Below are 19,334 nucleotides of genomic sequence, written 5' to 3' on the forward strand. Positions count from 1 at the left end.
CTGCTTTGAAATACTGAACTTTGAAATTTACCTGATGAAAGATAGTTTACAGTGGCACTCTGTCAGGATCATTCTGACTATAAGATCACTGTATTAATCTGAATCCTTCTGAAATGTGCTGTGAATGAATGCTGATGCAACTCACTGTGGGAAAGCTGCTAATAAAATGAATCTGTGACACATGCAACACGTTCACAGAGGAAGAGGACTCAAAGGGAGGACACGCAGAGGCTGTGTTGAAGTCAGAAATCCAAATCTTTATTAAAAAAAACAAAACAGGCGGCGGTTACAAACAGGAAGACAAGCAGTCCATCAAACAGTCTACAGGGTCAAACATTCAGAGAATTTAAACAGCAGTAAAAAATAACTGGACACTGAAAAACTTAAAGCAATGTGTGACGCAATAGAAGGAAGCAGTGTGTTACTGTGTTGTGTTGTTTGTTACGTTGTGATGTGTCATATCGTGTCGTGTTGTGTTATATGTAGTGCCGACGTAGGACAGTTTTTCCAATTTCATTGTACTACTGTACTATGTATGACTGTGCAATGACAATAAAGAGTTATCTTATCTTATCTTATCTTATATTCACTGAATTATCATCAATTACAAAAGAGAAAAATGACGATTTCTAAGGATTATTTTCTTAAATGCAGTTAGAGTGTGGCTGGTAAAGATGGAAACATACAGAATGTAAACTGTGTGAGTTTGGTGAACTTTGTTAGTAACAAATGAGGTAAAAAAAACAACCCCAAAACATACAAAACACAGAAAGAGGCTCTCAGTATTCATTAATAATTAGAAAGAAAAATTCTGGTCGTGGATTTTTACAGTCTTAGTTCCGCTCGCTGTCATCATTATAATCATCATGATAAATGGCGAGGTCCTGAGGTGGGTGGGGCTGTCTCTGTGATGTCACCATGAAGGAACAGCATCTGGCACGTGTTGGTGAAACATCCCAGTACACTGGTGTAGTTTCCTCTCCAGCTGTTTGACATGTGACACTTGAATAGTGTTAGGTCAGGTGACCACATGGTTTCTAAAGTAACTGACAGGAAGTAACCAGGCCGTCAGAAATGGATGGCATGTGTGTAGAGTTACTGGAGTTGGGTAACTCTACTTACCAAAAGCAGAAGCACACAGATGAAGGATCAGATGCTGAATGTTGCAGGAACATGCTCATGTGTGGTGGTCATTCAGTGCTGCTCCGGCAGGTTAGACAGTCCAAGACTGATATGCTGCCCATCTGAGAGTTTGAAAACACACATGGAAAGATTTATTTTGTGTTACAGTCAAAGTTGGATGTTCATTTTTGTCCTTTAAAAATGTTTGTGTATTTGAAAGCACTAACATTTAAGGATGACTTGGATTGTCTCCTTTAAAGGGGAGACAAGTGTATCCACTGATCTACGTCACTTTACCTGGATGATGACTCTTCTCCCCCTCACTCAGAAACACTCCTAATATAACCAAGCAAATAAATAATATTGAAGATTTACTTACATCATTACAAAAACATCAAAAACATCTCCCTTTGATTCTATTTCTCCATTCCTGCTGAACATCAGGCAACAAATATCTCAATAAATCACAGTAAAATGTAAAGCACATGTTTTCTCTGCTTTGTCTAACCTCTGCAGAGCCTCTGTCAAGAAAAACATAACTGTAAGCATAAAACAAATATACATTCATAACACGTCACTGGACAAACCTCGGTCAGTTGATTTCCTCTGTGCAGTGCAGATGAGCATCAGTCAGCAAGTGACTCTGCTGGTTCTTCTGAGGAAACACCACCGTCTCTCCACACCGTCACCATCTGTGAGCACAAACTGCTGCTCTGCCAGCATGTAGGAATCACATATCACACACACAGGGGTGAAGAAACATCAGAGCTCAACTTTGGATACTTTAGATCTAAACAGATCAAAGTAGCTCTTAGTTTCAACAATCAGTGAGCAGACAAACAATGATCCCACCCACTCCATGACATGTTGGTCAGTCACAGGAGCTCGTTCAGTGAGAGACTGAGATTACCGAAAAGCACCACTGAACGACACAGGAAATCATTCCTGCCTGTGGCCATCTCCCTGTACAACGCATCCACTTAACACACTGTTTGCTGCTACAACTACACATGTTTCTTTTCCAAATATTTATTTATAAGTGACTTATGTATGTATGTATGTATGTATGTATGTATGTATATATATGTATATATTGTACTATTCTTAGTTAGCGTATTGTCTGTCTTGTCTTAATGTTGGTTTAAAATGGAGCACTGTAACAAAAAATAATTTCCCCCAGGGATCAATAAAGTATTCTGATTCTGATTCTGATACCAAACTGATTCTGTATGAATACAATATGGTATTTTCAATACAGGTGTCAAATTAATTTATTAAAACTAATACAGATATATGTATATTTTTTTTGATAAATTAGTTTGCTAAATTATAAGAATATATATATTTTTTCATTTAACAATTGCAACTAAAAGAAATTAAATATTGAACAAAAATATATTGTCACATTCTTTGCATGCTCAGCACGATGACAGACTTGAAGTTGCTACAGATTTTAAGAAGTGATAATTATAGGGAAGAAACTTCTCTTTTTCATCCGTTTAATCAAACATTTGATGCCTCAGCTGTCTCAGTCCTATAGCGTTCTGCAACTACAACTAACCTGAGGCTTGGATTTGGCTGCAGGTGCCCCTGTACATCCTTCTCAGCAGCACACATGTGGGTACCATTTAATCCCACTTCTTCCTGAGCTTTGCTTCATCACAAGACCAAAGGTGGCATCCCGTGTCACAGTCTTATCATCATCCAGAAGAAACATTTGAAGAAACATTTACGCGCCTCCTGGTTTTGTTTTCTGATCCTGCGAAAAGACTGAGGACAACAAAGCCCAGAGAACACGAGATACACAACATCCAACATTCAGACTCAACAGCCTCCATAAATGAAGAGCACCAGGTTGGTTCAGTTATAGTAGATATAAGCATACTTCACATTACTGGGTATGAATAATAATGAGGAGGCAAACTTTGACGATGCAGAGCATGATGTCCCATCATCAGACTGTAAACAAACATCCACCAGGCTTCTTTGTTGCCAAAATTGATGATTCTCCTATCAGGGATCAGTAGCGTGTATTAACCTGTGGTACAAGCAGCAGTCACTGAAATATTACTGTTTCAGATAAGAAATCTAGGACATAAAAGCCAGAGTGGGAGGGATCTCTGCAAACTGACTTAGGTCTGCAAGTGTGAAGCTCAACAAAAATCTGACTCTCCAGTCACAGACAAACAAAAACTCCAGCTGGGAGATAGAAAATGCTGTCTGGGTCCTGCTGGATGTTGCTGGTCAGAGTCCACACATTAGCAGAGTGCTTCTTGGTCCCACTGACCCATGTGGACAGCGACTGTGGAGAACTGTTCTGGAAAACAGAGAAGAGAATTAAAATAACAAAAAGTAGCAGCAGTTCAGATCTGATTTAATTTAATTTCCTTCACACAGCACATTCGTCCAGGCTGACAGGTAAACAGAATTAATCTCAGGTAACATGACTCATAGTAGAGATTCAGTAAGAAAGATTGCAGGCTCTAATATTATTACCACACAATCCAAGGACACACCAACAGCTCCGATTTGTAGAACTATTTAAACAAATGTCTTCTGAATATTCAATTCAGGTTCGCAGTGGGAGGGTGGGAGGTGTCGTGGAATTTTTTAAATAAAGTCTGCAACACAGAAAGAGCTGTGATCAAGCTATTTATTACTGCGCCAACACACATCAAACATCACAGTTCAGTCATGTCAGCGCTGCCACAGAAGTGGTGCTCCTACTCCTTTATGCATTCCAAGGAAGAGGGAGGAAGTTACAAACGGATCCTACCACACTTCAACGGATCAATGGTTATGCTGTTTTGTGGCCTTATCAGCACCCGTAAAGGGAGTTGTTTTCTCAAACTGCTGACGCTGAAGTAAGTTCATCTAGTTTTAGAAACTTTCACTGAACAGTAACAGTGTTACAACTAAGCATATGCATAAGCACTTAAATACTTTAAATGAGAATAACAGAAAATTTCTATTACAGAGGCTAGAGCCTGTCCCAGTAGTCATAGGTAGAGCACACCTGGACAGGTCACCAGTCTGTCAGAGGACTAACACAAAGACAGACACCAGAGTAACAAATCTATTTAAAATTAATGTAAGTTTGCTGCAGCTGTATGTATGAACATGTGTTTCTGTGCTCACAGTCCACCTCTCAGGAACCTGTAGTTCACTTTAAGTCTACTTTAAACAAACCTCACAAAAGGCTGATGTGGCTGGATCAGTAGTCTGATTTGAGTACGATACCTTTGGCCAGGGATTACTCTGGTGCATCGCTTCACTGCAGTGTTACGTATTTTCCCCACACCTGAATAAAAAAAATACTGATATATACAAATAACAGCTTCAGCTGATGCAGCCTGACTCAATCCTAAATGTTCAGCACACAGAGACACAGAGGTGCCGTTTAAAGTTTAGTGTTAACCTGAGTCACTGATCATTTGCAGTATTACAGAGTCTGGCAGTCTTTGCATGATGTCCACGTCACTGTAAGTTTCTAGCCGACTCTCAGGTGTGACAGGTGTGCCAGCAGGAAACAGTAATAATAACCTGCATCCTGAGGTTTGTCATGCAGGACTAAAGAAGCCAGGCTTTGTTCACACAGCTAGGATTGTATTTTACACTGACCCTGGGTCAGTATAAGTATCATACAGTTTAAACGAAGCACTGAAACTTGCACATATTTATTATAGATGCACTGAAGCTAATCGAGATATTTGCTGTCAATCTGTGGCTGCGATTATTATTATATATTATTATTATATTACTGGAAACTTTATTAACTAGTAACTTCATCAGTCATGACAGAAGCTAATATTTCTGTGCTAACATCGTTTAAACAGTAACAGCTTTCCTCCAATATAAGCTAACGTTTACACCGTAACTTTAAGCTAGCACCATAAAGACGGTAAAACACGTAATAATATCTACAAATGCATCTTAAAGCTGTTATATTAGCACTCGGTGTATTACTAACATAACCACATTAACATTACTGACACTCGCTGACTTTTAATAGTCATTCTATAAATGCTGTCTGTTTAAATGGTCTTACCTGTACACACTGCATATCCACCGGATTCCAGCCAGAGTGGATTCTGGAGTCTTCCCACGCTCCTGTTAGTGATCCTCCATCTGGATGGATGAGAACAACCTTCTGAACAATCTAGCAGGAAATGGCCCATATATATGGGACTGATTTGTGCTAATAACGCCCATTGTATGGACTGATAACAGCCGAAGCGGGTGAATAAAGTCACCCAGTAGCTAGCTGTGCCATTACCCAGCATACATCACTCCCTCCATAAATGCAATAAACGATACAAAAGTAATAGCCTATAATTAATTCCTCTGCTGTATCTGCTGTTTTTCAGGTAGTTGTTTACATTATATAATTTATTGTGTTCTGTATACCTCACTACAATGTGATTTGGAAAATGTCTAAATATACCGACAACAGGCACTTCCGCAGCAATCTCTTCAATCGGAGGACCCTTCACGCACAGGCCCCGACGGGAGGGGCCTGTGCGTCCATAAGTGAAGCAGAGGGATAGTGATGGGCAGATGAAGCCTCATGAAGCACTGAAGCTTTTCATCCAATTGGTTCACCTCAACGCGAAGCTTCTTGAAGCTTCATTTGCTCTAGCAGGACACCTACTGGACGTAAAAATATTAGTTGGCATGAATTTGAAGAGTGTGGCATTTTGCACACAGCCTGTAAATGTCAACAACAAAAGGAGTGTATAAAACATCTATATTGTAGTGATGGCAGCATACTGTGTATATTTATGCTGGCAGTATGGAAAATGATTATTTGCGGCAAAGTTCGAACCGCTTCCTGAACCAGTCACGTGGTACAGCCGGGCAGCGAGGCTTCGGACGTCATCATTTTCAGCTCCTCCCATAAATGAAGCAAGCCTCGATACGCATGGCGGCGGGGGGCGTGGCCCGCCTCCTGTGACATCAAGGTCCAAAGCCCTATTCGGCTTACAGGATGATGACATCACATATATTTAGAATCTTACAACAAATTTGGTCCTATGATGCTTTAATCCGTTGATCCGCAAAAGTCTATAAATAGGGGTGAAGAGCAATGACTTTTAGTTAATTAATTGCAGCATTTATGTTAGCAGAATTGAAACGTTCACCAAAGAGGTATTTTGAAACACCTGGATCCTTTTTGGAGTAGCTGTTTACAGATTCCAACATGTCTCAGAGGAAACAACCCTACAGATTTCTAAGGTAAGTTTTCTTTCTTTTTTTCTGTTTTTAGGTTGTTCACTGACAGAATAAGAATCACACAAGCTCACCTCTAGACAGCTGCCCTGCATGGTTTGAAGCAAAGTTTTCTTCTATTTGATCTCAAAAAGCTCCTAAAACAGTCAGTGATCACCGTTGACCTCCCTCGGCTTTTATTACCGCTAATCATTTATTTAAGCTCAGTTTTTAAAACCTTAGGATGTAACTACAACCCAGCCCATGCAGCAGTATATGAATGACTAACCTCGTATTGTGGATGGATTATCTCAGTTGTTCTCCTGGCTGAAGTTTGGTCCTTTTACAGCATCCTGCCATGCGATTACATTTGTTCCTGACCACCGAGAACGCTCACATTAACTTTTATCGAGTGGAAAAAAAGTTAGCTTGTTTATATTATGCTAACATAGCTGTGTCGCTAGCGGTCACGTAGCACATCATTATATACCAGCTAGCCCAACTTCAGTCACCCTACAAACGTCACTGCTGTTTAGTTTTCTGTCTTCATTTATGCTGGAAGTGATAGCAGAGTTGTACGTTTTAATTTGTTTCCAAAACCCCGCAGTCAGGACATGCTATATTGTATTTAGATAGAAGCTAGCGAGCTAACTCCCTGCTAACTTCTAACTCCGTTAAATGTCATAAATTCCGTTTTCATGGATGCCTGGATGTTAAACTCAATTGTTACACCTGGTAGAGCAGAACGCTGATCATTTTATTAAAGATGAAAGACTTTAGACAGTTTTTCAACTCTCAGTAATGCCATAGTGATCGTTAGATATATGGACCTGCAGCGGAGTTTAGACCCAGACACGGCTAGTGACGTCAGACTGAACAACCGGATAGTGATATGAATTAATTTAGAACTCACTGGAGAGAAAATGCCACGAGCAAATCAACAAAAAGCTGGGGATTGCACATGACTGGCGTCTTTGTTTGGTGATATCGGATACACGTTGCCGCCAGGATGGAAAACGATGAAAAGATAGCCCATTATCCAGGTTCTTGCCTTCACGATCATGAGATCTAACGTTGCAACCAACTACAAAACAAGTATGAACCATAGCTGAAGCTGTATCCTTTGTCTGGCCTACTGTCATGGCGGCGGGGGGCGTGGCCCGCCTCCTGTGACATCAAGGTCCAAAGCCCTATTCGGCTTACAGGATGATGACGTCACATATATTTAGAATCTTACAACAAATTTGGTCCTATGATGCTTTAATCCGTTGATCCGCAAAAGTCTATAAATAGGGGTGAAGAGCAATGACTTTTAGTTAATTAATTGCAGCATTTATGTTAGCAGAATTGAAACGTTCACCAAAGAGGTATTTTGAAACACCTGGATCCTTTTTGGAGTAGCTGTTTACAGATTCCAACATGTCTCAGAGGAAACAACCCTACAGATTTCTAAGGTAAGTTTTCTTTCTTTTTTTCTGTTTTTAGGTTGTTCACTGACAGAATAAGAATCACATAAGCTCACCTCTAGACAGCTGCCCTGCATGGTTTGAAGCAAAGTTTTCTTCTATTTGATCTCAAAAAGCTCCTAAAACAGTCAGTGATCACCGTTGACCTCCCTCGGCTTTTATTACCGCTAATCATTTATTTAAGCTCAGTTTTTAAAACCTTAGGATGTAACTACAACCCAGCCCATGCAGCAGTATATGAATGACTAACCTCGTATTGTGGATGGATTATCTCAGTTGTTCTCCTGGCTGAAGTTTGGTCCTTTTACAGCATCCTGCCATGCGATTACATTTGTTCCTGACCACCGAGAACGCTCACATTAACTTTTATCGAGTGGAAAAAAAGTTAGCTTGTTTATATTATGCTAACATAGCTGTGTCGCTAGCGGTCACGTAGCACATCATTATATACCAGCTAGCCCAACTTCAGTCACCCTACAAACGTCACTGCTGTTTAGTTTTCTGTCTTCATTTATGCTGGAAGTGATAGCAGAGTTGTACGTTTTAATTTGTTTCCAAAACCCCGCAGTCAGGACATGCTATATTGTATTTAGATAGAAGCTAGCGAGCTAACTCCCTGCTAACTTCTAACTCCGTTAAATGTCATAAATTCCGTTTTCATGGATGCCTGGATGTTAAACTCAATTGTTACACCTGGTAGAGCAGAACGCTGATCATTTTATTAAAGATGAAAGACTTTAGACAGTTTTTCAACTCTCAGTAATGCCATAGTGATCGTTTGATATATGGACCTGCAGCGGAGTTTAGACCCAGACACGGCTAGTGACGTCAGACTGAACAACCGGATAGTGATATGAATTAATTTAGAACTCACTGGAGAGAAAATGCCACGAGCAAATCAACAAAAAGCTGGGGATTGCACATGACTGGCGTCTTTGTTTGGTGATATTGGATACACGTTGCCTCCAGGATGGAAAACGATGAAAAGATAGCCCATTATCCAGGTTCTTGCCTTCACGATCATGAGATCTAACGTTGCAACCAACTACAAAACAAGTACGAACCATAGCTGAAGCTGTATCCTTTGTCTGGCCTACTGTCATGGCGGCGGGGGGCGTGGCCCGCCTCCTGTGACATCAAGGTCCAAAGCCCTATTCGGCTTACAGGATGATGACGTCACATATATTTAGAATCTTACAACAAATTTGGTCCTATGATGCTATGACATGGTTATATATTTACATGTAGATAATGTCCTCAAGTTCTGTATAACCACTTTGTCCTCTCTCTGTGTTTGTTTCTCGTTCGTTGTTGTGTGTGTTTGTGTGCATTTGTCTCTTTCAAACAGGTGCCGGTCCTCACCTCTGCAGTGCTGCCGTCTCCTGTAGCGCTGCATGGTTCTAAGCTAAGTTTCCTTTCCTTTTTCTGTTCTCTCAGATTTGTCCTCAGGTTTGAAGTGTCTGTGTTGTGCAGCTGGTCTGGTCTGTCTCTAGACAGTTCAGGCTTCACCCACTAGTTAAATGGTGGAGGCTCACAGCGACATACTCAACACGCAAGTTTCTGAACTCTGCATGAGGGTTTCTCCGGCGAAGTGAGGGCCGTGAGGCACAGCTCCCCGTCCCCCGGTGACCCTGCTAGGTCCACCTTCTTAGGGAAACCCTCTGCAGAGGAGCTGACAGAGCCAGGAACTTGTGAGTTGCGTGTGTCCACTCAGGCATCATTCATGCTTGTTCTGTAGGCAGTTCCTGTCAGAAGGAGGAGGCGCAGCAGGAGCGTCGGGGGGCGGAAGACGGTGCCTCAGTGCCTCTCTCCTTCTGACATTGTTAAAGAAAACACAACAAATTTATAATTATGTAGATAATTACATGTAGATAATGTCCTCAAGTTCTGTATAACCACTTTTTCCTCTCTCTGTGTTTGTTTCTCGTTCGTTGTTGTGTGTGTTTGTGTGCATTTGTCTCTTTCAAACAGGTGCCGGTCCTCACCTCTGCAGTGCTGCCGTCTCCTGTAGCGCTGCATGGTTCTAAGCTAAGTTTCCTTTCCTTTTTCTGTTCTCTCAGATTTGTCCTCAGGTTTGAAGTGTCTGTGTTGTGCAGCTGGTCTGGTCTGTCTCTAGACAGTTCAGGCTTCACCCACTAGTTAAATGGTGGAGGCTCACAGCGACATACTCAACACGCAAGTTTCTGAACTCTGCATGAGGGTTTCTCCGACGAAGTGAGGGCCGTGAGGCACAGCTCCCCGTCCCCCGGTGACCCTGCTAGGTCCACCTTCTTAGGGAAACCCTCTGCAGAGGAGCTGACAGAGCCAGGAACTTGTGAGTTGCGTGTGTCCACTCAGGCATCATTCATGCTTGTTCTGTAGGCAGTTCCTGTCAGAAGGAGGAGGCGCAGCAGGAGCGTCGGGGGGCGGAAGACGGTGCCTCAGTGCCTCTCTCCTTCTGACATTGTTAAAGAAAACACAACAAATTTATAATTATGTAGATAATTACATGTAGATAATGTCCTCAAGTTCTGTATAACCACTTTGTCCTCTCTCTGTGTTTGTTTCTCGTTCGTTGTTGTGTGTGTTTGTGTGCATTTGTCTCTTTCAAACAGGTGCCGGTCCTCACCTCTGCAGTGCTGCCGTCTCCTGTAGCGCTGCATGGTTCTAAGCTAAGTTTCCTTTCCTTTTTCTGTTCTCTCAGATTTGTCCTCAGGTTTGAAGTGTCTGTGTTGTGCAGCTGGTCTGGTCTGTCTCTAGACAGTTCAGGCTTCACCCACTAGTTAAATGGTGGAGGCTCACAGCGACATACTCAACACGCAAGTTTCTGAACTCTGCATGAGGGTTTCTCCGACGAAGTGAGGGCCGTGAGGCACAGCTCCCCGTCCCCCGGTGACCCTGCTAGGTCCACCTTCTTAGGGAAACCCTCTGCAGAGGAGCTGACAGAGCCAGGAACTTGTGAGTTGCGTGTGTCCACTCAGGCATCATTCATGCTTGTTCTGTAGGCAGTTCCTGTCAGAAGGAGGAGGCGCAGCAGGAGCATCGGGGGGCGGAAGACGGTGCCTCAGTGCCTCTCTCCTTCTGACATTGTTAAAGAAAACACAACAAATTTATAATTATGTAGATAATTACATGTAGATAATGTCCTCAAGTTCTGTATAACCACTTTGTCCTCTCTCTGTGTTTGTTTCTCGTTCGTTGTTGTGTGTGTTTGTGTGCATTTGTCTCTTTCAAACAGGTGCCGGTCCTCACCTCTGCAGTGCTGCCGTCTCCTGTAGCGCTGCATGGTTCTAAGCTAAGTTTCCTTTCCTTTTTCTGTTCTCTCAGATTTGTCCTCAGGTTTGAAGTGTCTGTGTTGTGCAGCTGGTCTGGTCTGTCTCTAGACAGTTCAGGCTTCACCCACTAGTTAAATGGTGGAGGCTCACAGCGACATACTCAACACACAAGTTTCTGAACTCTGCATGAGGGTTTCTCCGGCGAAGTGAGGGCCGTGAGGCACAGCTCCCCGTCCCCCGGTGACCCTGCTAGGTCCACCTTCTTAGGGAAACCCTCTGCAGAGGAGCTGACAGAGCCAGGAACTTGTGAGTTGCGTGTGTCCACTCAGGCATCATTCATGCTTGTTCTGTAGGCAGTTCCTGTCAGAAGGAGGAGGCGCAGCAGGAGCGTCGGGGGGCGGAAGACGGTGCCTCAGTGCCTCTCTCCTTCTGACATTGTTAAAGAAAACACAACAAATTTATAATTATGTAGATAATTACATGTAGATAATGTCCTCAAGTTCTGTATAACCACTTTGTCCTCTCTCTGTGTTTGTTTCTCGTTCGTTGTTGTGTGTGTTTGTGTGCATTTGTCTCTTTCAAACAGGTGCCGGTCCTCACCTCTGCAGTGCTGCCGTCTCCTGTAGCGCTGCATGGTTCTAAGCTAAGTTTCCTTTCCTTTTTCTGTTCTCTCAGATTTGTCCTCAGGTTTGAAGTGTCTGTGTTGTGCAGCTGGTCTGGTCTGTCTCTAGACAGTTCAGGCTTCACCCACTAGTTAAATGGTGGAGGCTCACAGCGACATACTCAACACACAAGTTTCTGAACTCTGCATGAGGGTTTCTCCGGCGAAGTGAGGGCCGTGAGGCACAGCTCCCCGTCCCCCGGTGACCCTGCTAGGTCCACCTTCTTAGGGAAACCCTCTGCAGAGGAGCTGACAGAGCCAGGAACTTGTGAGTTGCGTGTGTCCACTCAGGCATCATTCATGCTTGTTCTGTAGGCAGTTCCTGTCAGAAGGAGGAGGCGCAGCAGGAGCGTCGGGGGGCGGAAGACGGTGCCTCAGTGCCTCTCTCCTTCTGACATTGTTAAAGAAAACACAACAAATTTATAATTATGTAGATAATTACATGTAGATAATGTCCTCAAGTTCTGTATAACCACTTTTTCCTCTCTCTGTGTTTGTTTCTCGTTCGTTGTTGTGTGTGTTTGTGTGCATTTGTCTCTTTCAAACAGGTGCCGGTCCTCACCTCTGCAGTGCTGCCGTCTCCTGTAGCGCTGCATGGTTCTAAGCTAAGTTTCCTTTCCTTTTTCTGTTCTCTCAGATTTGTCCTCAGGTTTGAAGTGTCTGTGTTGTGCAGCTGGTCTGGTCTGTCTCTAGACAGTTCAGGCTTCACCCACTAGTTAAATGGTGGAGGCTCACAGCGACATACTCAACACGCAAGTTTCTGAACTCTGCATGAGGGTTTCTCCGACGAAGTGAGGGCCGTGAGGCACAGCTCCCCGTCCCCCGGTGACCCTGCTAGGTCCACCTTCTTAGGGAAACCCTCTGCAGAGGAGCTGACAGAGCCAGGAACTTGTGAGTTGCGTGTGTCCACTCAGGCATCATTCATGCTTGTTCTGTAGGCAGTTCCTGTCAGAAGGAGGAGGCGCAGCAGGAGCGTCGGGGGGCGGAAGACGGTGCCTCAGTGCCTCTCTCCTTCTGACATTGTTAAAGAAAACACAACAAATTTATAATTATGTAGATAATTACATGTAGATAATGTCCTCAAGTTCTGTATAACCACTTTGTCCTCTCTCTGTGTTTGTTTCTCGTTCGTTGTTGTGTGTGTTTGTGTGCATTTGTCTCTTTCAAACAGGTGCCGGTCCTCACCTCTGCAGTGCTGCCGTCTCCTGTAGCGCTGCATGGTTCTAAGCTAAGTTTCCTTTCCTTTTTCTGTTCTCTCAGATTTGTCCTCAGGTTTGAAGTGTCTGTGTTGTGCAGCTGGTCTGGTCTGTCTCTAGACAGTTCAGGCTTCACCCACTAGTTAAATGGTGGAGGCTCACAGCGACATACTCAACACGCAAGTTTCTGAACTCTGCATGAGGGTTTCTCCGACGAAGTGAGGGCCGTGAGGCACAGCTCCCCGTCCCCCGGTGACCCTGCTAGGTCCACCTTCTTAGGGAAACCCTCTGCAGAGGAGCTGACAGAGCCAGGAACTTGTGAGTTGCGTGTGTCCACTCAGGCATCATTCATGCTTGTTCTGTAGGCAGTTCCTGTCAGAAGGAGGAGGCGCAGCAGGAGCATCGGGGGGCGGAAGACGGTGCCTCAGTGCCTCTCTCCTTCTGACATTGTTAAAGAAAACACAACAAATTTATAATTATGTAGATAATTACATGTAGATAATGTCCTCAAGTTCTGTATAACCACTTTGTCCTCTCTCTGTGTTTGTTTCTCGTTCGTTGTTGTGTGTGTTTGTGTGCATTTGTCTCTTTCAAACAGGTGCCGGTCCTCACCTCTGCAGTGCTGCCGTCTCCTGTAGCGCTGCATGGTTCTAAGCTAAGTTTCCTTTCCTTTTTCTGTTCTCTCAGATTTGTCCTCAGGTTTGAAGTGTCTGTGTTGTGCAGCTGGTCTGGTCTGTCTCTAGACAGTTCAGGCTTCACCCACTAGTTAAATGGTGGAGGCTCACAGCGACATACTCAACACACAAGTTTCTGAACTCTGCATGAGGGTTTCTCCGGCGAAGTGAGGGCCGTGAGGCACAGCTCCCCGTCCCCCGGTGACCCTGCTAGGTCCACCTTCTTAGGGAAACCCTCTGCAGAGGAGCTGACAGAGCCAGGAACTTGTGAGTTGCGTGTGTCCACTCAGGCATCATTCATGCTTGTTCTGTAGGCAGTTCCTGTCAGAAGGAGGAGGCGCAGCAGGAGCGTCGGGGGGCGGAAGACGGTGCCTCAGTGCCTCTCTCCTTCTGACATTGTTAAAGAAAACACAACAAATTTATAATTATGTAGATAATTACATGTAGATAATGTCCTCAAGTTCTGTATAACCACTTTGTCCTCTCTCTGTGTTTGTTTCTCGTTCGTTGTTGTGTGTGTTTGTGTGCATTTGTCTCTTTCAAACAGGTGCCGGTCCTCACCTCTGCAGTGCTGCCGTCTCCTGTAGCGCTGCATGGTTCTAAGCTAAGTTTCCTTTCCTTTTTCTGTTCTCTCAGATTTGTCCTCAGGTTTGAAGTGTCTGTGTTGTGCAGCTGGTCTGGTCTGTCTCTAGACAGTTCAGGCTTCACCCACTAGTTAAATGGTGGAGGCTCACAGCGACATACTCAACACACAAGTTTCTGAACTCTGCATGAGGGTTTCTCCGGCGAAGTGAGGGCCGTGAGGCACAGCTCCCCGTCCCCCGGTGACCCTGCTAGGTCCACCTTCTTAGGGAAACCCTCTGCAGAGGAGCTGACAGAGCCAGGAACTTGTGAGTTGCGTGTGTCCACTCAGGCATCATTCATGCTTGTTCTGTAGGCAGTTCCTGTCAGAAGGAGGAGGCGCAGCAGGAGCGTCGGGGGGCGGAAGACGGTGCCTCAGTGCCTCTCTCCTTCTGACATTGTTAAAGAAAACACAACAAATTTATAATTATGTAGATAATTACATGTAGATAATGTCCTCAAGTTCTGTATAACCACTTTGTCCTCTCTCTGTGTTTGTTTCTCGTTCGTTGTTGTGTGTGTTTGTGTGCATTTGTCTCTTTCAAACAGGTGCCGGTCCTCACCTCTGCAGTGCTGCCGTCTCCTGTAGCGCCGCATGGTTCTAAGCTAAGTTTCCTTTCCTTTTTCTGTTCTCTCAGATTTGTCCTCAGGTTTGAAGTGTCTGTGTTGTGCAGCTGGTCTGGTCTGTCTCTAGACAGTTCAGGCTTCACCCACTAGTTAAATGGTGGAGGCTCACAGCGACATACTCAACACACAAGTTTCTGAACTCTGCATGAGGGTTTCTCCGGCGAAGTGAGGGCCGTGAGGCACAGCTCCCCGTCCCCCGGTGACCCTGCTAGGTCCACCTTCTTAGGGAAACCCTCTGCAGAGGAGCTGACAGAGCCAGGAACTTGTGAGTTGCGTGTGTCCACTCAGGCATCATTCATGCTTGTTCTGTAGGCAGTTCCTGTCAGAAGGAGGAGGCGCAGCAGGAGCGTCGGGGGGCGGAAGACGGTGCCTCAGTGCCTCTCTCCTTCTGACATTGTTAAAGAAAACACAACAAATTTATAATTATGTAGATAATTACATGTAGATAATGTCCTCAAGTTCTGTATAACCACTTTGTCCTCTCTCTGTGTTTGTTTCTCGTTCGTTGTTGTGTGTGTTTGTGTGCATTTGTCTCTTTCAAACAGGTGCCGGTCCTCACCTCTGCAGTGCTGCCGTCTCCTGTAGCGCTGCATGGTTCTAAGCTAAGTTTCCTTTCCTTTTTCTGTTCTCTCAGATTTGTCCTCAGGTTTGAAGTGTCTGTGTTGTGCAGCTGGTCTGGTCTGTCTCTAGACAGTTCAGGCTTCACCCACTAGTTAAATGGTGGAGGCTCACAGCGACATACTCAACACACAAGTTTCTGAACTCTGCATGAGGGTTTCTCCGACGAAGTGAGGGCCGTGAGGCACAGCTCCCCGTCCCCCGGTGACCCTGCTAGGTCCACCTTCTTAGGGAAACCCTCTGCAGAGGAGCTGACAGAGCCAGGAACTTGTGAGTTGCGTGTGTCCACTCAGGCATCATTCATGCTTGTTCTGTAGGCAGTTCCTGTCAGAAGGAGGAGGCGCAGCAGGAGCGTCGGGGGGCGGAAGACGGTGCCTCAGTGCCTCTCTCCTTCTGACATTGTTAAAGAAAACACAACAAATTTATAATTATGTAGATAATTACATGTAGATAATGTCCTCAAGTTCTGTATAACCACTTTGTCCTCTCTCTGTGTTTGTTTCTCGTTCGTTGTTGTGTGTGTTTGTGTGCATTTGTCTCTTTCAAACAGGTGCCGGTCCTCACCTCTGCAGTGCTGCTGTCTCCTGTAGCGCTGCATGGTTCTAAGCTAAGTTTCCTTTCCTTTTTCTGTTCTCTCAGATTTGTCCTCAGGTTTGAAGTGTCTGTGTTGTGCAGCTGGTCTGGTCTGTCTCTAGACAGTTCAGGCTTCACCCACTAGTTAAATGGTGGAGGCTCACAGCGACATACTCAACACACAAGTTTCTGAACTCTGCATGAGGGTTTCTCCGGCGAAGTGAGGGCCGTGAGGCACAGCTCCCCGTCCCCCGGTGACCCTGCTAGGTCCACCTTCTTAGGGAAACCCTCTGCAGAGGAGCTGACAGAGCCAGGAACTTGTGAGTTGCGTGTGTCCACTCAGGCATCATTCATGCTTGTTCTGTAGGCAGTTCCTGTCAGAAGGAGGAGGCGCAGCAGGAGCGTCGGGGGGCGGAAGACGGTGCCTCAGTGCCTCTCTCCTTCTGACATTGTTAAAGAAAACACAACAAATTTATAATTATGTAGATAATTACATGTAGATAATGTCCTCAAGTTCTGTATAACCACTTTGTCCTCTCTCTGTGTTTGTTTCTCGTTCGTTGTTGTGTGTGTTTGTGTGCATTTGTCTCTTTCAAACAGGTGCCGGTCCTCACCTCTGCAGTGCTGCCGTCTCCTGTAGCGCTGCATGGTTCTAAGCTAAGTTTCCTTTCCTTTTTCTGTTCTCTCAGATTTGTCCTCAGGTTTGAAGTGTCTGTGTTGTGCAGCTGGTCTGGTCTGTCTCTAGACAGTTCAGGCTTCACCCACTAGTTAAATGGTGGAGGCTCACAGCGACATACTCAACACACAAGTTTCTGAACTCTGCATGAGGGTTTCTCCGGCGAAGTGAGGGCCGTGAGGCACAGCTCCCCGTCCCCCGGTGACCCTGCTAGGTCCACCTTCTTAGGGAAACCCTCTGCAGAGGAGCTGACAGAGCCAGGAACTTGTGAGTTGCGTGTGTCCACTCAGGCATCATTCATGCTTGTTCTGTAGGCAGTTCCTGTCAGAAGGAGGAGGCGCAGCAGGAGCGTCGGGGGGCGGAAGACGGTGCCTCAGTGCCTCTCTCCTTCTGACATTGTTAAAGAAAACACAACAAATTTATAATTATGTAGATAATTACATGTAGATAATGTCCTCAAGTTCTGTATAACCACTTTGTCCTCTCTCTGTGTTTGTTTCTCGTTCGTTGTTGCGTGTGTTTGTGTGCATTTGTCTCTTTCAAACAGGTGCCGGTCCTCACCTCTGCAGTGCTGCCGTCTCCTGTAGCGCTGCATGGTTCTAAGCTAAGTTTCCTTTCCTTTTTCTGTTCTCTCAGATTTGTCCTCAGGTTTGAAGTGTCTGTGTTGTGCAGCTGGTCTGGTCTGTCTCTAGACAGTTCAGGCTTCACCCACTAGTTAAATGGTGGAGGCTCACAGCGACATACTCAACACACAAGTTTCTGAACTCTGCATGAGGGTTTCTCCGGCGAAGTGAGGGCCGTGAGGCACAGCTCCCCGTCCCCCGGTGACCCTGCTAGGTCCACCTTCTTAGGGAAACCCTCTGCAGAGGAGCTGACAGAGCCAGGAACTTGTGAGTTGCGTGTGTCCACTCAGGCATCATTCATGCTTGTTCTGTAGGCAGTTCCTGTCAGAAGGAGGAGGCGCAGCAGGAGCGTCGGGGGGGCGGAAGACGGTGCCTCAGTGCCTCTCTCCTTCTGACATTGTTAAAGAAAACACAACAAATTTATAATTATGTAGATAATTACATGTAGATAATGTCCTCAAGTTCTGTATAACCACTTTGTCCTCTCTCTGTGTTTGTTTCTCGTTCGTTGTTGTGTGTGTTTGTGTGCATTTGTCTCTTTCAAACAGGTGCCGGTCCTCACCTCTGCAGTGCTGCCGTCTCCTGTAGCGCTGCATGGTTCTAAGCTAAGTTTCCTTTCCTTTTTCTGTTCTCTCAGATTTGTCCTCAGGTTTGAAGTGTCTGTGTTGTGCAGCTGGTCTGGTCTGTCTCTAGACAGTTCAGGCTTCACCCACTAGTTAAATGGTGGAGGCTCACAGCGACATACTCAACACACAAGTTTCTGAACTCTGCATGAGGGTTTCTCCGACGAAGTGAGGGCCGTGAGGCACAGCTCCCCGTCCCCCGGTGACCCTGCTAGGTCCACCTTCTTAGGGAAACCCTCTGCAGAGGAGCTGACAGAGCCAGGAACTTGTGAGTTGCGTGTGTCCACTCAGGCATCATTCATGCTTGTTCTGTAGGCAGTTCCTGTCAGAAGGAGGAGGCGCAGCAGGAGCGTCGGGGGGCGGAAGACGGTGCCTCAGTGCCTCTCTCCTTCTGACATTGTTAAAGAAAACACAACAAATTTATAATTATGTAGATAATTACATGTAGATAATGTCCTCAAGTTCTGTATAACCACTTTGTCCTCTCTCTGTGTTTGTTTCTCGTTCGTTGTTGTGTGTGTTTGTGTGCATTTGTCTCTTTCAAACAGGTGCCGGTCCTCACCTCTGCAGTGCTGCCGTCTCCTGTAGCGCTGCATGGTTCTAAGCTAAGTTTCCTTTCCTTTTTCTGTTCTCTCAGATTTGTCCTCAGGTTTGAAGTGTCTGTGTTGTGCAGCTGGTCTGGTCTGTCTCTAGACAGTTCAGGCTTCACCCACTAGTTAAATGGTGGAGGCTCACAGCGACATACTCAACACACAAGTTTCTGAACTCTGCATGAGGGTTTCTCCGGCGAAGTGAGGGCCGTGAGGCACAGCTCCCCGTCCCCCGGTGACCCTGCTAGGTCCACCTTCTTAGGGAAACCCTCTGCAGAGGAGCTGACAGAGCCAGGAACTTGTGAGTTGCGTGTGTCCACTCAGGCATCATTCATGCTTGTTCTGTAGGCAGTTCCTGTCAGAAGGAGGAGGCGCAGCAGGAGCGTCGGGGGGCGGAAGACGGTGCCTCAGTGCCTCTCTCCTTCTGACATTGTTAAAGAAAACACAACAAATTTATAATTATGTAGATAATTACATGTAGATAATGTCCTCAAGTTCTGTATAACCACTTTGTCCTCTCTCTGTGTTTGTTTCTCGTTCGTTGTTGTGTGTGTTTGTGTGCATTTGTCTCTTTCAAACAGGTGCCGGTCCTCACCTCTGCAGTGCTGCCGTCTCCTGTAGCGCTGCATGGTTCTAAGCTAAGTTTCCTTTCCTTTTTCTGTTCTCTCAGATTTGTCCTCAGGTTTGAAGTGTCTGTGTTGTGCAGCTGGTCTGGTCTGTCTCTAGACAGTTCAGGCTTCACCCACTAGTTAAATGGTGGAGGCTCACAGCGACATACTCAACACACAAGTTTCTGAACTCT

The 19,334-nt window shown here is 45.3% G+C and overlaps 1 long non-coding RNA gene across 24 annotated transcripts; it reads right to left on the reverse strand.

The window, feature by feature from the left end:
• Positions 1-220: 220 nt before the first annotated feature.
• On the reverse strand, positions 221-8,889 carry LOC147305248 (uncharacterized). 24 transcript variants are annotated; one of them, XR_015126699.1, is made up of 9 exons: positions 8,671-8,889; positions 7,244-8,133; positions 5,567-6,706; positions 5,171-5,250; positions 2,684-4,423; positions 1,710-1,835; positions 1,420-1,458; positions 1,123-1,244; positions 221-1,046 (listed from the first exon to the last, which is right to left on the reverse strand). It is a non-coding gene; the product is annotated as an uncharacterized LOC147305248 (long non-coding RNA). The 24 variants fall into 24 exon arrangements; XR_015126721.1 differs by lacking the exon at positions 8,671-8,889 and having other exon boundaries at positions 222-1,046; positions 2,684-3,160; positions 3,255-4,423; positions 7,244-7,502; XR_015126717.1 differs by lacking the exon at positions 8,671-8,889 and having other exon boundaries at positions 223-1,046; positions 2,684-3,434; positions 3,619-4,423; positions 7,244-7,497.
• Positions 8,890-19,334: the final 10,445 nt, after the last annotated feature.

Source organism: Aulonocara sp. 'chitande type north' Nkhata Bay, linkage group LG20 (genome assembly GCF_057382095.1).
Source record: "Aulonocara sp. 'chitande type north' Nkhata Bay isolate Kocher_YH1m ecotype deep benthic linkage group LG20, A_spYH_male_GT1.1, whole genome shotgun sequence".
Lineage (NCBI taxonomy): Eukaryota > Metazoa > Chordata > Actinopteri > Cichliformes > Cichlidae > Aulonocara > Aulonocara sp. 'chitande type north' Nkhata Bay.